This window comes from Podarcis pityusensis (assembly GCF_964106645.2).
Source record: "Podarcis pityusensis genome assembly, chromosome: 14".
Taxonomy (NCBI): domain Eukaryota; kingdom Metazoa; phylum Chordata; class Lepidosauria; order Squamata; family Lacertidae; genus Podarcis; species Podarcis pityusensis.
In genome coordinates, this window is record NC_138039.1 from 12,734,475 (window position 1) to 12,757,896 (window position 23,422).

Genomic DNA, 23,422 nt, shown 5'->3' on the forward strand with positions numbered 1-23,422 from the left:
AGTGAAAGGGTTTAGCCCCAAATGCTGGCATTGTGGTCAGGAAAAAGGACTATATTCACACATGTGATGGGAATGTAAATCTGGTTAAGGAATATTGGCAAAAGATTATAAAGGTAATTTCTGGATTATTTCAAATAAACGTAGAAGTTAATAGGGATTTGTTATTTTCGGGAATACTGGGAAATAACAAAGTAAAAAGTAATAAGCAAGAGTTGTACAAGATTATGATTCTAGCTGGAATGGCAGTTATTGCTTTGGGATGGAAAGAAAAGGCCAAATGGAATATAGAAAAATGGAATGCTTATGTTTTTGAATGCGTACAATCAGAAATATTCGCACAGATAGTGGCAGAGGATAGATGGGAAAATAAATGTCAAAGAATCACAAATAAATGGGCATTTTACAGGAACTGGATAGAAAGAGGGGAAGCCAACCCTAACATACAAGCTCGAATGAACAGACTGTGTACATGAATAAAGATATGAAGAAGGAAGGCCTGACCGGGGGGGGGAGGGCTGGAGTGGAGGGGGGGATTATTTTTTTAAAAGCTGGTGCCAAATGTACAGGCAACGACCGATTTTTATGCACATCCATTAGACATGCGACCATGCAAACATGCATTGCGGCGACCCAGAAGTGGCCGGGAAAGAGGGCAGGGCAGGGATGTAATGGGGTGTAAAGGGACAGGCCATGGTTATGTGCACTCTGCTGTCGCATATAATGACCCAAAATGCAACCTCCGCACAAATCGAGGGTCGCCTGTATTGCTTTCCTTTCCTTTGGACCACATCAGTGAGGTCATAATGTGAACAGCCCAGGACCTCCATACACACTGCCTTGCCTTGCGTCCCAGAGAGGTTTCTTTGGTGTGCTAACACAGCAAAAACATGGGAGGCAGCAGTTACGAGTTACTGGTCTCTGCAGCCACAGCAGGCGCTGTGATTCTCCAGTGGTTTGACTTCACACCATGAGACACACTCCAGTGTCTCTCAAGACAGACAGGTGCCAACAACAGAATTTCAGTCATCCTTACAATGGCCCTGCCTAACAGCTGTAAAGGTAAAGGGACCTCTGACCATTAGGGCCAGTCGTGACCAACTTTGGGGTTGCGGCGCTCATCTCGCTTTATTGGCCAAGGGAGCTGGCGTACAGCTTCTGGGTCATGTGGCCAGCATGACCAAGCCGCTTCTGGCAAACCAGAGCAGCGCACAGAAACACCGTTTGCCTTCCCGCCGGAGCGGTACCTATTTATCTCCTTGCACTTTGACGTGCTTTCAAACTGCTAGGTGGGCAGGAGCAGGGACTGAGCAACGGGAGCTCACCCCGTCACAGGGATTCGAACCGCCGACCTTCTGATCAGCAAGCCCTAGGCTCTGTGGTTTAACCCACAGCGCCACCCACGTCCCTTCCTAACAGCTGTAAGGCAACTGAAAAAATTATTATCTAGGGAAGTTGTGGAATCTCCTTCCTGGGAGCTTTTCAGACATACACAAAATTTTGGACAGATATATGCTGGCGGTTGGTGGTGCTTTAAGGTTCAAGACACTTTGTTTCGTGATCGAATCCTTTCCAGTTTTATACAGCCAAAATCTAAGATGAAGGCAGAAGAACCAATTTGAAACCCGAACTGCATTATCCAGAGTGTTGGGGTCATCTTCCAGCCAGCTGAAGTAGCCCCACCAGAAGGTCCATAGTCAATCTATATCGTAGCTTGACAGACAACCACATCTTCCTCTGGACCAAGTCCAGACCCACAAAAGGGGCGGAGTGGGAAGATGAGTGCAGGGGTTTGCCAACTGGCATCTAGCTCATGTGAGCGGTGGGCAGAGAGATAAGGCTGGCAAAGAAGAATATGTGCTGGCAGAGAGCCTTCCTTTCACATCTCAGACAACGAGTGAGGAGGCACATTTCCCACTGAGGTCGCCGTTCGGTCAGGGGGATACCAGTTTCTATAAACATGCTCACAAATAGCTACGCAGCGACTAAATTAGCCTGCTCATCAGTCAGCAGGCCCAACGGCAGCATATCTGCTTACTGAGGGAGAAGGGAGAGGGAAGGATTGCTTAAATTCTTCCAGGGAGGTTCCCTTGACAGAATTGCTGTTTTATAGGGTGGGGAGATTCCCCCTCTCCCCCCCCCCCATCTTGAGGGTGCATTCCTTTAGGCATGGTGTTATGTGCTAAGCTTGGATCCTGGAACAATAGGCAAGTAGGATCCTAGAATGCAACAACCGATTGGCCTGCAAGAAAAGACCAATCAGGCTCCAGGAGGGAAGCAGAATCAGCCAATCAGACAGGACTCATTGTGTAAATAATGTATATAAAAGTGAAATATACTCGGAGTCGAGTGTGGATTTCATGCTCTTTATTTAGCTCATAGTAGTGAGGAATGAAAGTTTCCCCAAAATATCTGCTTTATATACATTATTTACACAATGGGTCGCACGTGATTGGCTAATTCTGGGATTCTCTTGTAGGCCAATCAGGTTGCGGATTCACTTGCACCTGGAGCTGGATTGGGTGGCTCCTGCGGACCATTCATACTGCTGCATTGTTCTAGGACCAATCAGACTGCTGCATTCTGAATCCTATTGTTCTAGGACCAATCAGACTGCTGCCTTTTGGATCCTATTCAACTCAGTACATAACAAAAAGCCTGAGGTTTGGGGGACAATTCAATCACTGCAATACAAGCTGCAATAAAGAGCATGAAATCACTACAGGACTCCAAGTATATTTCACATAATCTGTTTCGGAGTGCTTGATGGCTGTGGGTGAGGCAGGGCCAGAGCCAAAAGTAGGCGGGGCTACTCATTTTCTTTCCTTTTTCTGCCTCCTCTTCTCTCTCTCTCTCTCTCTCTCTCTCTCTCTCTCTCTCTCCAACATAACATTTCCATCTCATCTCTGACACCCACATCCTTTATCACCTACTCTGTCTCCCTCTTTTCTCCTCACACATCAGGATGCCATAGGAAGGAATACGGGTTTGTGAGCAGACCCTAAACCGGGAGTGATCAGCAGCACCACACCTCGCTCCATTGCTCTCTCTTTTTGCTCACTAATGTGGGAGAAGACTAGATGAAAATGTAAGAAGAGCCCTGCTCTCCATCCTGTTTCCCACAGCATCCAATCAGACGCCTTTGGAGAGCCCACAGGCAGGGCTGGACCACCCTTTCCTGCTGCCACTGTTATTCTTCTTACATAAGAGCCCTTGGCCAGCCTGTTGGGTTGGGTCATTGGCCCGCATCCTGTTTTCACAGGGGCCAACCAGATGCCTGTGGAAAACCCACAAGTCGGATGGGATTGCAGCAGTCCTTGCCACAGATAATGTCTCTGACAGTGGAGACAGAACATAACCATGGTGGCTAGTAGCCACAGAGAGACCTGTCCTCTGTGAATTTGTCCAATCCCCTTCCAAAGCCATCCAAGTTGGTGGCCATCACTGCCTCCTGTGAGAAACTATGGAACTTCTGCTCATGTTCCATAGTTTGACCATGTGTGGCATGCGGAAGTATTTTCTTTTATCTTCCAACATTCAGCTTCCTTGGAGGCCCACAAATTCTAGAGGGAGGACTTGTCACTATCCACTGTCTTGCCAACGTGCATAATTTGACAAACTTCTATGATGTCACCCCTTCCTCACTTTTTCTCTAAACTGAAAAGTCCCCAACACTGCAACTTCATACAGGAGTTGCTTCAGCCTCTTGATCATTTTGGCTGCTCTGCTCAATCTGGCTCTGGCATAGTTATCATGGGCAATACCCACGGTTAGAGTTCTCCAATCCCATCTGAAGGCACCTAAGCTCAAAAACATCTTGTGGCAGCCAATTCCATCAATTGATTGCTTTGTTGTCATCATCAATAAGTGCTTTCTTTTGGTCCAACCTGAATCTACTGCCTAGGAAACTGCCTTGTATCAGAAGAGACTACTTGTCCACCTGGCTCAGTATTGTCTATTCTGACTAGCAGTGGCTCTCCAAGGTAGCAGGTAAAGAGATCTTTCATGTAAACCAGGAACGGGAAACTTAGGACCCTCCAGACATTGCTGGACTCCAGTTCCCACTAACCCCAATCAACATGGCCATTTATCAGGGATGATGGGAGTTGTAGTTCAACGATATCTGGAAGGATACAGTTTCTCCATCCCTGATATAATCTGTCCCCTGATCATTACTGTTAGCTGGCAATTATCATAAACTATTGTATTTTAATATTTTGTTGGAAACCGCCCAGAGTGGCTGGGGAAACCCAGTCAGATGGGCAGGGTATAAAGTATTATTATTATCATTATCATTATCATTATCATTATCATTATCATTATCATTATTATATAACTTTCTTGTTTTAACTGGAGGTATCAGGGATTGAACCTGAGACCTTTTACATGCAAAGCATACAGTACTCTAATCACTGAGCTATGGCTCCTGCTGAGCCTAACTTGTTGGTTCAATATCAAGCTCAGCCCCATACCAGGAGGCCAATAACACCATGCCAGTTACTCTGGGACTGATGGTGATCCACCTATCTGAAGAACACAGGGAGTTCCTTATACTCACTCAGACCACTGGACCATCTAGCTCAGAATTGTCTACAATGAGTGGCAGAGGCTCTCAAGGATTTCAGACAAGCTTCTCCTCCAGTCCTACCTGGGATTGAACCTGGGACCTTCTGTTTGCAAAGCACACTTACTTTATGAGTAACTGATGGTTTCTTCATAGAGTTGGAAGGGACCATGGGGTCATCTAACCCAACCCCCTGCAATGCAGGAAACTTTTGCCCAACTGGACCCTGAGATTAAGAGTTTCATGCTCTACCAACTGAGCTATCAAGGGTTGCTCTCAAGCCCAAGAGAATGGGGTCTAAAATGCACAAGATCTAAGCCTCCCTTTTCACCGTCTCCAAAAGTTAAACGCTATGGCAGGAAAGCCAATCAGGTGGATTTAACTATTCTATAATTGGCAAATGTTTCAAACACGCTGGAATGGATTCTTAGACGGAAGAAGATGTGCTGTTATGAAAAGAGTGGGGAGAATAAATTCAGCCATCTCCAACACTGATATTTCATTTAATAGCTTTTCCCAGAACTGGTCTTTCTTGCCTATAGGAGATAATTTCCACAAAGCCATCTCGATTTACCCCACATCCCGAAGAAACCGAGCAAACGGGAGATGAATTGTTCAAGCTACCTTTTTCAAAATGTATTAGAAGTCATCTAGGTTGCTGAGCCGTGAGAGATGTGTGATAAAATTTAATAGTATGAAAATGGATCACATCTGTACCTCATTTTCCACTGTGGTAAATATTATATCTGCAGGTAGCAATTTAATGGCAATGGACATCTTATTTTTGTGCTCAAGGAAAGTGGGGGAAAGAACATCAAAAACTAGCTGGCACCTGCTGTGGTTAAGATAGCAGAAGGGGGGGGGGTGAAATTCTCCCATGAATATTATTTACCAGGGCTGCAGGCTTTAAAGTGCTAGCCGATGCATATTTATTCGGAAATGAGTCTTGCTGTGTTCAATTGGACTTGCTCCCAGGTATGTGAGCACAGAGCTGCAACCATGGTTAGTTAATAGTTAGATTAAAATTAAAAACCTTTCGACTGAGGGGGGGGAGTGCCCCTGATTAGAATATTAGAATTACAGGGCTGGAAAAGGACTTCAGGGATCATCAGATCCTACCCCCTGCTAATGCAGAAATTCCTCTGCTACAACTTCCTTGATAAGTGGCCATCCAGCTTCTGCTGATACACCTCTAACAAAGACAAATGTTTTGCTCAATGGTACAGAAAGGTGAGGCTCAAAGGCAAGGTGGAACTGGTTCCTGGGATGTTGCTCCAGTAAGAACAAGCTGGACAAGTAGGGAGTGCCCAGCTCTGCCTGAGTATTTTTAGAAACCCTAAAATATTGTCATTTTTAAACGGATATTGTGATTTGCCCCGCACAGAGCACCCAGCCGAGGGGGCACAAAGTAATAATAAGAGCCATAATGTGCCCGTATTTAAAGGGGTACCTATTGTAAGGGAGAGGGACGCGGGTGGCGTTGTGGGTTAAACCACAGAGCCTAGGACTTGCTGACCAAAAGTTCAGCGGTTCGAATCCCCACGACGGGGTGAGCTCCTGTTGCTTAGTCCCTGCTCCTGCCCACCTAGCAGTTCAAAAGCACATCAAAGTGCAAGTAGATAAATAGGTACCACTCCTGCGAGAAGGTAAACGGCATTTCCGTGCGCTGCTCTGGTTCGCCAGAAGCGGCTTAGTCATGCTGGCCACATGACCTGGAAGCTGTCTGTGAACGAACGCTGGTTCCCTCAGCCTATAGAGCAAGATGAGTGCCGCAACCCCAGAGTCGGCCATGACTGAACCTAATGGTCAGGGGTCCCTTTACCTTTACTGCGAAGGGGCAGATATGGCTCATCCACCTGGGAAGGTAGCCCATCTAGGAGAGGGAAAATTCTGATCCTAAACCTCTGCTGGAAAAGGCTAAGGAGTAACCCCCAGACAATTCCAGAGTGTTGTCCCTAAGACGGTTGGATGGCACCTTATACGGCTCCTTCCAGCAACTTTTGCAGCCAAGCTGCTGCCAAACATATTGCTCTGCTTTCCTTTGGACCACATCAGCGAAGCCAAGAGGGGGGTCTTGTTTTCTGGGCAGCCCAGGACCTTCATACACGCTGCTCAAGCCCACATCCCAGAGAGGTGACTCTGGTGCTACTAACACAGTAGTTTAACTTCACACCCAGAGGAGCCTCTTAAGAGAGACAGATGCCAACAACAAGTGAGATTTGTGAGTTTGGGTTCGTCATGCCAAAAATTGGACAGTCACACCAATGTCATGTTTTGAACCACCATCTTGATTCAAAATGGTACCTGGTGTCCAAACCTCAACCGGAGTTTGGCTATGGTATCTCAATGGTGGCCGAACTGATGCCCCCCAAATGGGTGTCATCCCACCAAAGTCACATCTTGGTCTTCCATCTTGATTCTAGTGCCCAGTGCATTCTGGGAATGTGCCAACATCCTCAGGTGGGTTTGGCACAGGTCTCACAGGTATATCTCAGAGCGCATGCCCTCCCCCTTCTACTTCAGAGTCCTCACCCTCACCTCCTGAAGATAAAGAATTCAACTCCAGGGTCATGTCAACAAGTCTACCATGTTCCAAAGCAGTTAGTTCCACACTTAATGTCATCATTGTTTTAAAAGGATATTGTCAAGTTGGAACGTGTGCAGAGGAGGGCAACCAAAGGTCTGGAAACCAAGCCTGATGAGGGGCAGTTAAGGGAGCTGGGTATATTTAGCTTGGAGAAGAGAAGACTTGAGTGGTGATACGATAGCCATCTTCAAATATCTGAAGGGCTGTTGCATGGAAAATGGAGCAAGCCTGTTTTCTGCTGCTCCAGAGGGTAGAATCCATACCAACAGGTTCAAATTACAAGAAATGAGATTCTGAATAACGATTAGGAAGATCTTTCTGATGGTAAGAGCTGTTTGATAGAGGGATGGACTCCCTCAGAAGGTGGTAGACTCTCCTTAACTGGAGGTTTTTTAATGGAGGTTCAATGGCTATCTGTCAGGGATTCTTTACCTGCGAATCTTGCATTTCAGTAGATGTGGACTAGGTAACTCATGAAGGTCTAATCCAGGCATAGGCAAACTCGGCTTTCCAGATGTTTTGGGACTACAACTCCTATCATCCCTGACCACTGATCCTGTTAGCTAGGGATGATGGGAGTTGTAGTCCCAAAACATCTGGAGGGCCGAGTTTGAATGTGGCTGGTCTATCTCAATCCTACAATTCTACGATCTTGGTTTTCAAATAGATCAAATCCGTCTTCTCGCACACTCCACGGCATTCCGTCAATTACACAACAGCGGCAACTTAAGAAAAATCAGGTTTCATTGTTTCTCAACTGAGGCGGAGGGAGGCCAGGCACACAGCAGCTGTAGAAAGTGTGGAGTGATTCGTTAAGCATTTGGTTGGTATCAATAGCCATAGAAAAGGCCGTGAAATCAGTGGGGTTTCCATGGCTCCATAGCCAAGCATCAGAGAAGGTAAAGAGCTTGCCATGTGGCTCAGAACAGCATTTCTTGTGTTTACGGGAAGAATGAACCCTCATCTTGAATGGCATTAATGGCCGTAATCCCTGCAGGCTCCATGGTACATATGAGAGCTGGTGTAGCATAGCAGCTAAGAGAGCGAGATGGAAATTCAGTGGTTAAGTTCAGCCATGTTTTACATGTAGAAGGTGCTCAGGTTCAATCCCTGGCATGTCCAGGTTTAGCTGAGAGAGACCCCCGTCTGAAATCCTGAAGAGCTGCTGCCCCTCATGTGGATGAGCTAGTTGCCCCAATGTTCTCATCCAATACTGAGCTAGTTGCACCAATGATCTCATCCAATACTGAGCTAGTTGCACCAATGATCTCATCCAATACTGAGCTAGTTGCACCAATGATCTCATCCAATACTGAGCTAGTTGCACCAATGATCTCATCCAATACAAGGTAGCTACCAAAAATCGCAATGTAAAAACAAAATGTCTTACAGCAGGGGTCAGCAAACTTTTTCAGCAGGGGGCCGGTCAATAGGCCAATAGGCCAATAGGCCAATTGGCCGAAATATTGGGAAATTTTGGAACAAGATTAAATTTTGGAACAAGATTAAATTTTGGAGACAGATTAAAATTGCAGAGTTTTGAAAAACTAAAAAATAGAGTGCGAGATTGGCTCCACTATTATCAAATAATGGAGGCGTACAATTTGGATAAAAAAATTGGCTTCCAGGTGGAAAAATGAAAATTGGAAATGGAACTGTTAGATCCCAAAACTAAGAACTTGTCAAGAATGTATAACTTGCTGTTGAAATGGAATACTCAGGATGAAACGGTGAAATCAACTATGATCAAATGGGCACAAGATGTAGGACATAATATTATGATGGCTGACTGGGAACAGTTATGGACCACAGGTATGAAATTTACGGCATGTAATGCCCTAAGAGAGAATATAATGAAAATGATCTACAGGTGGTACATGACACCAGTCAAGCTTGCAAAAATATATCATTTGCCCGATAATAAATGTTGGAAATGTAAAGAGACTGAAGGCACATTTTTTCACCTTTGGTGGACATGTCCAAGGATTAAGACATTCTGGGAGATGATTTACAATGAAATGAAAAAGGTATTTAAATATACCTTTCAGAAGAAACCAGAGGCCTTTCTCTTGGGCATGGTCAGCCAATTGGTGTCAAAAAAGGATAGAACTTTTTTTATGTATGCCACAACAGCAGCAAGAATACTCATCGCGAAGTATTGGAAGACACAAGATCTACCCACCCGGGAAGAATGGCAGATGAAGGTGATGGACTACATGGAACTGGCGGAAATGACTGGCAGAATCCGAGACCAGGGAGAAGAGTTGGTGGAAGAAGATTGGAAGAAATTTAAAGTTTATTTACAGAAACATTGTAAAATTAAGGAATGTTAGAAGGATGTTGGAATGAAATAATGCGGTTTTAGCAGAAATGCTATAAAGGATTAAAGAAAAATAGATTGCTAAATGGTGAAGGAGGGAAAGTAAAGTTACATTATATTAAGATAGAATAGAGGACAAAAACTGGAAAAGATGGAATGGATTTGCTGAAATAGCTAATTGAACTAGAATACAAAAAAGGGAGGTGTGAGGAGGTCAAGGAAATAAGCAAATGAAAGATTTTTTTCTTTCTCTTTTTTTTCTTGTTTCTTTTTTTTGATATTATCGTGATGTGATGTTTTGTATTTCTTAAATATGCTGTTTTTTAATTCTTTCTTTTTGTAATCCTTTAAAATTCAATGAATATTATTTAAAAAAAATAAAAAATCGCAATGTAAAAACAAAATGTCTTACAGCAGGGGTCAGCAAACTTTTTCAGTAGGGGGCCGGTCATCTGTCCCTCAGACCTTGCGGGGGGACCAGACTATATTGGGGAGGGGGGAATGAACGAATTCCTATGCCCCACAAATAACCCAGAGATGCATTTTAAATAAAAGGACACATTCTACTCATGTAGAAACACGCTGATTCCTGGACCGTCCGCGGGCCGGATTGAGAAGGCAATTGGGCTGGATACGCCCCCCCCCCGGCCTTAGTTTGCCTACCCATGTCTTACAGCTTCCTAGATTGCGATACTACCTACCTGCGCTTCTTGACAGGCTAATTAGCTGTCAATATTATAGCTAATTGGTCTGCCACATTTTCCATTATATAGTAGCTCAGCATCTGTGTGTGGTAATTAGCACGTGTTGCCTTGATCGAACACACCCATTTCTTGGTCCTGAATGAAACTTACCTGTCCAGAGCAGCTAGATTAAAGCAGCGTCCTCTGTCATTAAGTTCTGGCCACTGATTTTAAGATTACCGGCAAGTTTAATTGTCAAGGGACTCTGGTTCTGCAGCAGCGTACGTATTTCTGCAGTCTGCAAATTTCTCCAGCCTTCTTTTCACAACTGCCTGGCAACAGCCCCCTCTGCCAGGGAAGTTAAAGGCTTGGATCTAACAATGAAGTAAAAATGGTGATTGTGTCATTTAAAAACTTAAGTCCTTTAATTCTTCAGGCCACTGCAAAAGTTCATGGAACAACTGCTTTTTCCAGACCACTAAGATGTGTTTCTTCTTATAGGCATTTTCCACTGCATTATATATCCAGCTATGGATGGAGGAGAAATTTGATTCAGTTCAGGTTTTAACATGAGTCTTCCTAATTTGCACCATCTGAAACAATACAAGAACTGAAATGCAGCCCTGCTTTGTGTGGGGTAACCAGCCTCATATAGCCAACATGCTTAAGTCTAATTAATGCATGAAGGGGTTAAGACCATAGAGTAAGCTGTCCAGCCAGGCTTAGCTCACCTTGGGAGGAACTAAGTAATCAAGCCTTTGTCCCCCACACCAGTCTACCTGAGAAGCTCAGTGTGTGAAGAAACTAAGCTTGTTGGTCCAGCTTAGCCACTTGGCTCTCACAAGCCACTCTTGAGCTCCTATACCAATAATTTAGGAGCTTTCACCACTTTGCAATGAAGCCAAGTTTTACTGCCTGTGAAACTTTTCTGACTGATGTATGGAAGAGCACATGAAGCTGACCTTTGAAGGGTGTGTAAGTAAACCATTTTTAAACTTACCAAATGTGTGGTCTTTTCCTATGCTGGGGGAAGAGGAGGGTTTGGGAACTCTGAAGGGCACGTTTTAAAGGTCTAATAGCCTATGTTGCCATGCTTTACTTTGTTCCATGTTTTGTGATTTTAGATCTCTGCTGGGGTTTTCTCACCAAAGACCACTTGTCCCAGCCTAGATCTTGGCATCCAGGGACTTCTCCTTTTCATACCTATTTTTTCCTTAAAGCAATATTTTAAAATCATATTTCTACAAATGTTACAATGCAGTTCTCCAGCCCAGTAATGTATACAAAAATGCAAGTATTAGGGGGAATGCATGCATATATTACTGAAAATAATGCAGAAAAAATGCAATACATTACAGAGCACTTCCTTGCAAAAAAATCTCCATATTAAGCAAAATCACAATAAAAATGCATATATTAGAAGGAATTTGCACTAAAATGTTGCTTACAATCCCTACATATCACCCGGTAGTGGCTAGGAATGGAGGAGGCAGTCTATTCTGTTCCCATTTAAGGGCAAATCTACCTAAATGGCAGCTAGAGCAGAGCCATCCATTCAAATCCTCACTTTTCTGGATTTTGCAGTGAAGTTCTTCATCTAAGCAACGTGTATGAAAACACATTAACGAAACATATTAGTGAAAATAAAATACATAGATGCATTGTATTTCCTTTGCAAAAATGTGCATACTGGGGGAAATTGCCTACAAAAATGTGCATGTTCAGGAAAAAAACAAAAACATTAAAATTCTGTTTCCCATCTTTTCACCTGCCTCCCTCATTAGTGACTTTCAAAGAATTTTTTAAAAAAATTATTCCTGTTTATTCGGGCATTTAATGCCTGAAAGATACTGCTCATGGCAACCATGAAATGAACACCTGTTTTTAGATGTTCTAAAAATGTTTTTAGACAGTTTAAAAATGTTTTTAAATGTATTGTTTATATGATTTTAAATCGCACTGTTTTAATAGTTTGCTGTTTGTCACCCTGCGCTCCTGGGGGGTGGGGAGGAAGAGTGGGATACAAATTTAAGGAATAAAGGTTACCAAGCATTTGAAAACATGAAACTCAAAAGTGCAGCTCAGGAGCTACGTTTACCATCTTTGGCAGAAAAGGAAAACACAGAGGAGAACAATAGTGAGAGCTTTAGAGGCCAGTGAGTGTTGGTCAGATTTCACACACACACACACACACACACACACACACACACACACACACCTTGGCCCATTGTGTTTAAACCAGAGTTTTGAATGCAGGATGCTGAGTAAATTACACAGGCCTCCAGAAGGCAGGTCAGATTTGGAAATAAATGGTGCCTTTGGCTCCAGTGCCAGGTGACTCTGCTCATTTGGCAAATGGGAGCGGTTGCATAACACTTCCTAGAAGACTCCGCATTCAGATTTGGCCTGGGAATTATTATTATTTAAATCAGAAGCTAAAATGAGCTGGGAATAAACAATATCCGTACAATAGAGTTGGGCAAGCGGGAGATCGGGATCTACTGGCAGTTCATACGGTTTGCAATAGATCAGCAAGGGCCTCCTCTGTCTCCCAATTGTTTAGCAAGAGCCGCAACAAGAGCAAAGTCGCTTTCGCCTCCAGCCGTCCTAGTTTGTCAGAATCTTTGCTCTGTAGTAGCTCCAGTGTATATTTCTGATTGTATATGGAAGTGGGCTCAGATAGGACTCCTGTAATGACAGTCCATTAGAAAGAGTGGAGCCAGGGAGAAGAAAGGGAGGGGCACTGCCCAGCCAACCACAGCCTGTCTTCCTTCTTCCTTCCAACCAGTCCAAGGGATGCCACTGCCTGCCAGCTTCCTCCTCTAAGTGTTGCCTTAAAATCATAGAGTTGTAGAGTTGGAAGGGACATTGAGGGCCATCTATTCCAACTCCCTGCAACGCAGGAATATGCAGGTGGTTCATGTGGGGATTGAACCCATGACCTTGATGCTATCAACACCATGCTCTAAGGTCCATGAATAATCATAGTTTAGAGGTCATGAGCCCTAAGGAAGTCAGATTATCCTCCACCAGGGCCAGGGCCTTCTCAGTGATGGCTCCGACCTGGTGGAATGCTCTGTCCCATGAGACCAGGGCCCTGCAGGATTTAACTTCCTTCTGCAGGGCCTGTAAGACAGAGCTATTCCGCCTGGCTTTCAATTTGAACTTAGCCTGATCCTTTATTCCCCTTCCTTCCCTCCCCCTCTCCTTTTTATGAAGATTACCCACTCTGGGATCCCACAGATAATTCTCCCCTGGCCTCCTTGCTCGCCCAAATAGGACTAATTTAGCCAGCTAGCCCTGGTGATCATCTAATGTTTATTGGATGGATTTCCTCCCTAAACTGATTTTTGAATACTGAATTTATTGTTATTCACGTTTCGTACTGTATTTTATGCTGTTGTTTGTTGCATCAATTAAGTGTTTTAAATTTATTGTTAGCCGCCCTGAGCCCGGTTTTCTGAACCGGGAAGGGCGGGGTATAAATAATTTATTTTTATTATTATTATTAACCAACTGAGCTAATGGAGTCCTTTGTAGAACTGAACAGGGAGGAGGAGGAGGACAAAACCGTCCTGGCTCCCATCCCAACACTTCCACAGAGGCTGTGTGTAAGTAAGCTGTATCCAGGTCAGACTACACATATGGATTAATAAGGCATAACTGTAGAGTTCAAGAATGACGTCAGGGGCCTGAGACAGGCCAAAAGCTTCCAAGATGTCACAACAACTAGTCACAACCACACCTGCCAGCTTTTAAAGGTGAGACAGGTGTACACATTTGCAATACCCTCTTTTCCTTCAAGACTTGTGTGTTTGGAAGAAGAAGAAGGAGAAGAGTTTGGATTTGATACCCTGCTTTATCACTACCCGAAGGAGTCTCAAAGTGGCTAACATTCTCCTTTCCCTTCCACCCCCACAACAAACACTCTGTGAGGTGAGTGGGGCTGAGAGACTTCAGAGAAGTGTGACTAGCCCAAGGTCACCCAGCAGCTGCATGTGGAGGAGCGGAGACACGAACCCGGTTCTCCAGATTACGAGTCTACCGCTCTTAACCACTATACCACACTGGAGACATGCGAGTTCCCAAGGGACTTGTGTCTGTTGCCAACAGTGAAGTTTCCCAGTTTGTAGCTGTTTGCATGGGTTTTGTTTATCGCTCCACTTTCCACCTAGCTAGCATACTGCTGTTGCTGTCCTGTAGATGCCCATTATATTTCACATACAGCACCAGTCTTCCAGTCCACGGATACATTTGCCCTCAAGGGGAAATTGCACTTGAAACCATTGGCTGCAGATGCCATTGTACCGAGAATATTTTATCAATGGGTAGAATGTAGCTTGGTGCTCATCTAATTTGAACTCCGGAGGCAAACTGAGCTTTTTCCAATTCTCCCGATTCCTTATATGGCAAAATGTTAGAAAATGGGGAGTTATTTATATCACACTTTTTTGGGTTTTGGAGGGGAGGCTGGAATGTTTGCAGTTCAACCGAAGTATCACGAATGACATGGAAATCTTCAAACAGCAGTCGCTTTAGTCCCATAACGTGGTGAATTGCCATCTCCGTGGTAATTAAAATGTTTGTGGTCATGGCTCTGAATACTTGAAAAGTACAAATCATAGGCTGTATGGATAGGCAGGGAATATGATTTATTTGCATGCTTTTCGAATTTTATGCTTTCTTCTTTTCTCGTAAGAGAGCCTAGAAGGGACATGTTTTGCAAAGGGTTCTTGGTTCCATATGGACGTAATACTGGCTCCCTGTAAACCATGGTTTGCAAATCAAGAGGGGACTCTCAAACATGCTTTAGCAACACATCTGCTCTGATGCAAACCATGGTTAGGGGAAGGACCATAGCTCAGCATTAGAACATCTGCTTTGCATCCACAAAGTCCCAGTCCAAAATCCTGGAGAGCCACTAGCAGTCAGAGTAGACACTATTGAATGAAATGAACCATTGGTCTCATTCAGTATAAGGCAGCTCCCTATCTTCTTATGTTCCAAATGCCAACCAGGGTTTCCTGCCTACACTGAATTTGGTAAAAGGGGTTTTTAATGAGTTTTCAGAGTCCCCACCATCAGTTTCAAAGGAGCTTAAAATAATTCAGCTGTCTGCTAGTGCTGGACCTGAGGTGTCCCCCACTCCTGTTTATTACAGCCTTTTTGTGAAATCAGTTTGAGAAACAAACTTTATTTTCAGGGGGTGGGGGAATCTTGTGGGGTTTATATTTTAGATTTTTTTTAAAAAACCCTCATCATATTTACTTGAATAGAAACCAGTGACCTTTTCTTTAATAGCAAGAGATTTATCGAAGCCGACTTTGAGGGCATGGTCTCAGAAGGTTCCAGAAACCGCTGCCCAGTTACCCTTTCCAAATGTCAGCGACTTTCTGCTTCATGAGAAAATAGCTCTGTAGGGCGAGGGAAATGTATTCTCCGTAGAGTTTCTACTCAGCCTAGATTTTTCATTGTCAGAAAGGGCAAGGTGGAACTACATCTATGCTGTGTTAAGTTGCGCCCATTGTCTGTTCCCTTCCTGGCACAATTCAAGGTGTTTTGGGCTTCCAGATGTTCTCGGGCTTCCAATTCCCACTAGCCCCAACTCCCACAGGCAATGATCAGGCATGATGGGAGTTGGAGTTCGCTCACATCTGGAGGGCCACAAGGATTGCCAGCATGCTGCCCTCCAGATGTAGTTGACTCCCATCAACCCTAATTGATATATAGCTTGTTTTGAGAATCCAGAGTGCTTTGAATTCATTATCCCAGTAAGTAGGAAACTCTGAGATGTTTATACCAGCAACCAACCACCTGGGTGCCAGCTGTATCTTTGCACACAGAAGATTCCAGGTTCAGTCCCTGACATCTCTCAATAGAGCTGGGAAAGCAGTTCCCCTGAAAACAATGCATTTCTGTATGTTATTTTCACCAGTGTTTGCCCTTTTATGGGCACTACCCCCAATATATACATTTTTGTACTGGGGAATTGTACTGCAAAGTTCAGAGAGTTGACGGTTTTGAATGATGGCCATGTTTTGGGAAAGGTGGATTCTGGAGGTTCACTTTTAAATGTGGAATGAGTCAGAATATGCCCCCCCCCCACACACACACACCAAACAGCTTTTATTAGAAGGGCTGTGAAGAAACAAGAAGCCAAGGTGCAGAGTCTCCTCAGTCCCAAAGTGAGCCCTGGGCACTGCAATATATGGCAACATCCTTGCCATTCCTGATTTACACTCAGTTCCTCTTGGCATTACGATTCCTGCATCCTGTTTTCCTTTCCCCACCGCAGCTGTGTGTTAAGGTGAGAGCCCAGTGATTATTTTTCAACCCAAGAATAACTCATAGAGGCATTTTTGGTGTCAGTGTGTAGCTGTCTCTCCCTCCCTCCCTCCCTCTCTTTCTCTCTCTCTCTCTCTCTCTCTCTCTCTCTCTCTCTATATATATATATAGCACATATTTCCAGCTGGATTAACAGACAGGAAAGGGAACATAGCCTCACCAATGACCCAGTACACATCAAATTCGCTGGACCTCTTCAAAACAGGCTAGGGCAGTGGCCTTTTAACTGGTGGGTGGGAACACAACTGGTTCATGATCTGATCTAAGTTGGGTCATAATAGCAGCATCATACAAATGGATGGGGGGCAATGGGTCCCCCAATGGATGTTTGGGTAAACAGTCCTGCTAGATCTGAAATAGTGGAACCCAGCGCATGGGAATCCAGGGGGCAAGGGAACAGGGGCTCCTCCACTCCCAAATTAAGCATAACCCTCAGATTTCCATCTTGCTTTTGGTTTAAGCACATTTCAAGCATTTGTAAAACCTGAGAAGTAAGGTAAAATGTGCAGGCACTTTTATTCTCATTTTTGGTGAGAAATTAGCCAAGGTGACATATGGGGGAATAATGTGGGATAATACATAAGCAGTCAAATACAACATTTCCTGTTTGCCTAGAGTGGACATGCAGGGGGATGTTGGTCCAGCCAGCTAAGCTTCCTGTTACACCTGGTCTGAAGCATCCTTCCTTTACATGTGACCAGGTAGGTGGGCGTGACCCTTGCAGACCCCACAAAATGGGCCAGTCACGCAGCCATCTCCCTCTCTTGACACATGCTTTGCCTTTCGCCCTCCACGCCCCTCATCCTTCTGGTGCAAGTGCAAGTGCCTGCCCATTGGTGGCAAGGGCTGGAGGAGTGCAAAAGGTAAAGGGCACCCTCTGGACTCTCCCAGCCCTTGCCGCCAATGGGCAGGCACTTGTGGGCACAGAGAGTGCTACACACACACATCCAACCCTCACTGCCAGAGCCAAGCAAGGCACAATGAGGATCTCTGTGGGGAGCACCTGGTTCATGCCTCCCCCCGATTTTGCACCTGGGGACATGGCCCCCTGCCCCCCCCCCACTATACCCCTGATCTGACACGTTAATTATGGTGTTTCTGTCATATGCTGAAGATGTAGCTCTTTACCCTGGCTTTTGACTTTTTTTTTTTTACAACTTTAATATTTTTGAACCCACCTGGTTCTTCTGAAGGTGATTTACTTTAAATGAATTTTAAGGTTTAATTTAAATTGTTGGGACCTACCCTGGGACCTCAGAGTTGAAGGACAGGTAAATCATCGTTTCATACAGGACTCGGCAAAGGCTGAGTTCCTCTCACATTTCTACACTCACAGAACCTTGCCATCCGCTGATCTAGCTCTGAGATGGTGGGATCTTTTCATAAAACGGCACACACTGTTAGTGCAATAGGCATATTGACGTAGTTCCATGTTCAGAAGGCCCTGAGATAACTTGCAAAACTTCTATATCTGATTCAAATCAAACTGAGAAATTCATGGGCCTTCCCTGCCCCTCTGAGCTCCCTTCAAACAACAGTAATAAATAAAGTATGTTGCCAGCTAGTCCTCAGGGATGTCTCCGTTTTTCCATGAACATAACCTTTGCCATGTTGGGATACACACTGTTTGCCTTGGCAGCCTGAGAAGTCTGCAATTTCACCATGGTAACCATTATTTTATTTTATTTTTAGTTTGGGTCTGGAGATTTGGATTGTTTTGGCTGTCTCGTGGCATTGGGACAAATCCAAGCGCACCTCTTCATCTGCATGGACCAATCGATTCGGAAGAATTGAACTCTGGCCTCAGTCTGTAGCTTGAGCTGTGTACACCCCATGCAGTGGTACCTCTGGTTACGAACTTAATGTGTTCCGGAGGTCCGTTCTTAAGCTGAAACCATTCTTATCCTGAGGCACACTTTTGCTAATGGGGCCTCCCGCAGCGTGCGATTTCCATTTGCATCCTGGGGCAAAGTTCACAACCAGGAGCAACTACTTCCGGGTTAGGGGAGTTCATAACCCAAAATGTTTGTAACCAGAAGCATTCATAACCAGAGGTACCACTGTACATTTAAATGATGTTACTTCCCCCCCCCAAAAAAAAATCCCAGATTTTGGTGAAGGGCAACCTCCACAAAAAATGCTCAACAACTCAGGGCAATCTCCCCCCTCTTAATTTTGGGTTCAAAAAAATAGGGGTCATACATGGGGGCGTTTTATACACAGAAAAATACATGTCTAACACACACACACACAAACATACATCTCTCCAGCCCACATGGTTGTGGAACTTCAAGAGTTATACCAATACATTTGATTGAACCAATAGCAAAGTGATTTCCAATCTAGTGCTATAAAGCAGGGGGTCTCAAGCTGGGAGACCTCCAATGATTTTAACACAGCCTTAAGATCCAACGACCATAGCAAAAGATACACATGTAAGATGAAAGCGTCTAGGAATTTGTTATGAGCACCAGAACTGATTGGAGCTCACAGTCTTTCCACAACACAAACGTAAGCACATACAAAACTCCTAGTAAACACCACCCCCTCTTCCGTTGGGGAGGGGGGATTGCTTTCGCTGGTCTTCTTAAACTATTGCAAATCAGAAATCTTTCCTGAGCAACTTCAGGTCACTCAAAGATCTATCCATAGATCTCAATCTCCTTCCTACTGCAAAGGACACTTTTGCCTTAAAGTGCACAGAACGGTTTTGATAAACAACATTCTACTCCATCGAAGTTGCCTGCTTTGCTGCTAATTAAGTGCACAGCAAAAAAGCAATTTTGTGAAGTGGCGTTGGGAGCACCATGAAATGAGCACATCTTTCCGCCACATCAGGCGGACTTATTTAACCACTCGTATTTTTAGAACCACCGGCATGCTCAGTCAGGTTGTGCTTGTGTGTTTTAATTGCCTTGGTTCTACCATCACGAGCACATGATTTCTCTGGGCTGATCTATCTTCCTTTCGTTTCAGATTTGCTGCTCGCCGATAAGCAAATAAATAAACACAGCTAATAAATGGCAAATGCTCCATGCTGTTGTCTATGCTCCCTTTTGTTTGGGGAACTGCAATCCCCAATCTGCAGGCTTCAAAACATGTTGCCATGGGAATGATGATTGTGCTGGTGTAACTTAAAAAAAAAAGTATTGCAGGATCATTGGGACTGAAGAGTAAACAAGGAGACAGATTCGGTGCTGGCAGCAGGATGTGGGTATGATACATGGAAATCTTGGAACAGCCAGGATATGCTGAAAGATAAACCCAATGTGTGTTTGTGTGTGTGTTTTTATAAGTTATCATCAAGTTGTGTGTGTGTTTTTATAAGTTATCATCAAGGTCCAGTGGAAATAAAGGGAGCATTGGTGCTGGGTCCAGAGCCAAAAACCCTCTTTTTAAAAAAATGTGAATACATTTTTAGAAAGTATTTCCTCTTAGCAACGATGAGATGGTTTACAAGAAATGATGCCCTGTCTGCGCTAACAACAATATCATTGTTTCAGATACTTAAGCCAGAGTAGCTGAATATAAGCCACTGTAGCCTATGGACAGGCAAATCTGTTGATTTCAGTTTCTCTCAGTTTCTGATTATTCCAGTCTTGAATTCAGTGTTCCACATTTCCAATCAGCTTTTTCAAAAAAAATATTTAAAAAGTCTTCATGAAAATGAAGGAGGCCAGCACAATTTGCCCAGATAGCCTCCGAGACCTGGAATTGGCACTAGTCGCTGGTTTGGACTTTAGCATCCCTGACGCACTTTCAGTGCCTGTCTGCTTTTGAGGTAAGGGCAGGTACATTCATGTTTCCCACCCTGCTGTCTGGAGTGTCAGTTGGTGTCAATCAATCAATCTCTTTATTACAATCAGTGATCAGTATTTCAAAGAAACTTTGTACAAATGCATAAAACAATACCCAACAGATCAAAAGAGAGAACCATACCAGTAAAAATTGCAAATAACTGTATTGTACCTTATAACGCCAGGCACAAAAAGCAAAATAACTTTACTAAAATTAGACTGTGGAGAATTGACCCTCGCGGTCCCTTCCAACTCTACAATTCTATGATTCTAATTTTACATGCAGCTGCAAGGTATTTTGCTTCCTTGGAAGATATGGGTGTTTTCTGATCTGAAAGGAGTAAAAGGTTATAAAATGCACCTAATCATCTTGGGAACCTCTATATTTCACAATAAAAAGAGCAATACAAAATAACACAAGTTATCAATTTTACCTTTCCAGATTCACATGGGCATTTCTGTTGAATGTGGAGGATTTTTTGAAACCTCTCATCCAGAACTGCTCATGGGATAATATTTAAATGTGCCAGAGTAAAGTCTCTGCAATGTTTTTGAACAGAGAGCATGTAAAGATAGTTTATAGTGCTGAAGTGCGGTTGGGTCACTTGGTGCCATCACCTCGGTGCCTTGATTGTGCGTGAAAGGATGGAAAAACAAAGCTTCAAAGGTTATCCTAACCAAAATGATAGATGTTGTGGGACATTTCCTGACTTCCTTCCTGGGCCAGTGGCAGAGTTAGACGGAGATGGACAAGGGAAGCCACAAGCTTACAGCCTGTTGCCAAAAATACTTAGTATATAAATCATCCCAATCAATACCAAACAAATGTTGTTTAGGAAGCTGCCTCTCCTGCAACCCATTAGCTGGTCGGATGCTGAAGCAACTGCCCTGACAGACGGGCATCTCACATCACCCTGATTCTGCTCCCCTTCAGATCTTCTCTAGCTGGTGCTATAAATGGACCCTTAACATTGGGAAGCTTCTCACTCCTGGTCTGTCATTGCAGCAGGTCAAAGTTCTCAAGAGCAGGGTTTTCGATTCTCATTCACAAGAAAGGTGTGTGTGACTACGAGATGCCATTTGAGAAGCCGTGAATGAGAAATGAATCAGATGCTCAGATGTGTTTACAAAAGCACCCCCATGCAGGAGAAGGGGGAGAAAGGGGAGGGAAGGGAAGGGGGAAAGGGTTTTGTGCAACTATTGAGAAGAAGGAATTGCTGTGATTTGGCGCTTGGAAGGGCAAACAGACCTCTATGGGTTTAAACAACCTATGCAAGGATTTTAGCCTGTTGCTAAGGAACCGTAAGGCATCTTACATTTAGGTGAACACTCCCCTGCCTTTACCAAAGCTGACCAATACGAAAGAGGCAGAGAGAGAAGACAGTATCACTGTGAACAGAAGAGCCCCTGCACTGATTTATGTTTGCATTTTTTAAATGGGAGGCATTTCTACTAATGTTTCCTGACTTAGGTGACCCCCCAAAGCACTATAATACTATAATAGCATGATAGCAATTACGAATAATGTTTTAAAACCAATTTAAAAGCATTTCTTTCGGGGGGGGTGTAGAAAAGCAGCAGCATGTAAAATACGGTAATAAGAGGGAAAGAGCCTAACTATTCCACAGATCAAAAGGAAGACCTTGACAGAGCTGCAAGAAGCCATCAGTGAAGGAGCAAGGTGGTCCTCTTTCAAGACGGAGATCCCAAACCTGGGTGCAGCCACACATAAGGCCCTGTCCTGTATTTTGGCTCAATGATCACCCAACAGTGGCAGGGCATGGGGGCAGGGTCTGGTGAAGCTGGTTCATCTGGGAAGGGGTGGTCTTTCAACTTTGTCTGGACAGGTTCATCTGGGAAGAAATGGCTGCCAACCTGGTTGGCTTTAAAAGAGGACTAGGCAAATTCATGGACAATCAGTGGCTGCTAACAAGAATGACTGTGGTCTCTCTCCACTGCCAAAGGCAATATGCTACTGAATACCACTTGCTGCAAAAAGTGCTATTGGGAAATCAGCCCTGAGTGCTCACTGGAAGGACAGATCCTGAAGCTGAGGCTCCAGTACTTTGGCCACCTCATGAGAAGAGAAGACTCCCTGGAAAAGACCCTGATGTCAGGAAAGATGGAGGGCACAAGGAGAAGGGGACGACAGAGGATGAGATGGTTGGGCAGTGTTCTCAAAGCTACCTGCATGAGTTTGACCAAACTGTGGGAGGCAGTGGAAGACAGGAGTGCCTGGTGTGCTCTGGTCCATGGGGTCACGAAGAATCGGACACGACTGAACGACTAAACAACAAGAACAATTGGTAAAGTACATGCTTTGTATTCAGAAGTTCCCCTGTTCTGGGGAGTGAGGAATCTGTGGCCTCTGGATATTGCTGGACTCTCTTACATTCTTACGTTCCTAAGCCTTTTAGGGTTTTCATATCCAGCACTTTGAATCGAGATGAGAAGCAGATCGGAAGTCAATTATATGTGTACATTAGGAAGAACTGTATGTAAAATTGTGTGTACTGGAATGCTGATAAAGTTTAAGAGGACTTATATTTAAGGGGAAAAAATGGGAAACCGATGTCAAAGTGTAAAGAACTGTCCTTTCGACTGGATAAATGAGAAAGTGAGAAAAACCTGCAACGAACAGATTTGCTTGTCACTTATTCGCACAGGGGACTGGAGCCAGTCTGGACCTTTGATCAGTTTGGACCTTTGATAAAAGGGACTTGTCTGTCCTCCTTCAGGTAAAAAGGGAGGAAGGGTGTAAGAGAGAAGAGGGGAAGAAGGAGGAAATTATTTGGCTCTGGCCTCACCAATCACTGGCTTATTTCCCGCCCTTTGATATCACATGGCCTGTGACATCAAATTGCCACACCCACTTCCGGCTTCTCCCCACTCACAGAAAAAGGTGGGCTATCCCAAGATAAAAATGATGGATTAATTTCTCAAAGCATCAAGGCACTGTATCCCCCCCCCCCCCCCGCAGACTATTATACCTATGCTACAATTATCCAGCACTAAGCATTTCCTGCCATGGTGCATTTGAAATGCTCTCTTTGTATGTATTAATAACTGTTCTCTGCTTCAACATCCTCTCCTGCCAACTCTGCTGCCATAAGATTCATGTTTGTTTGA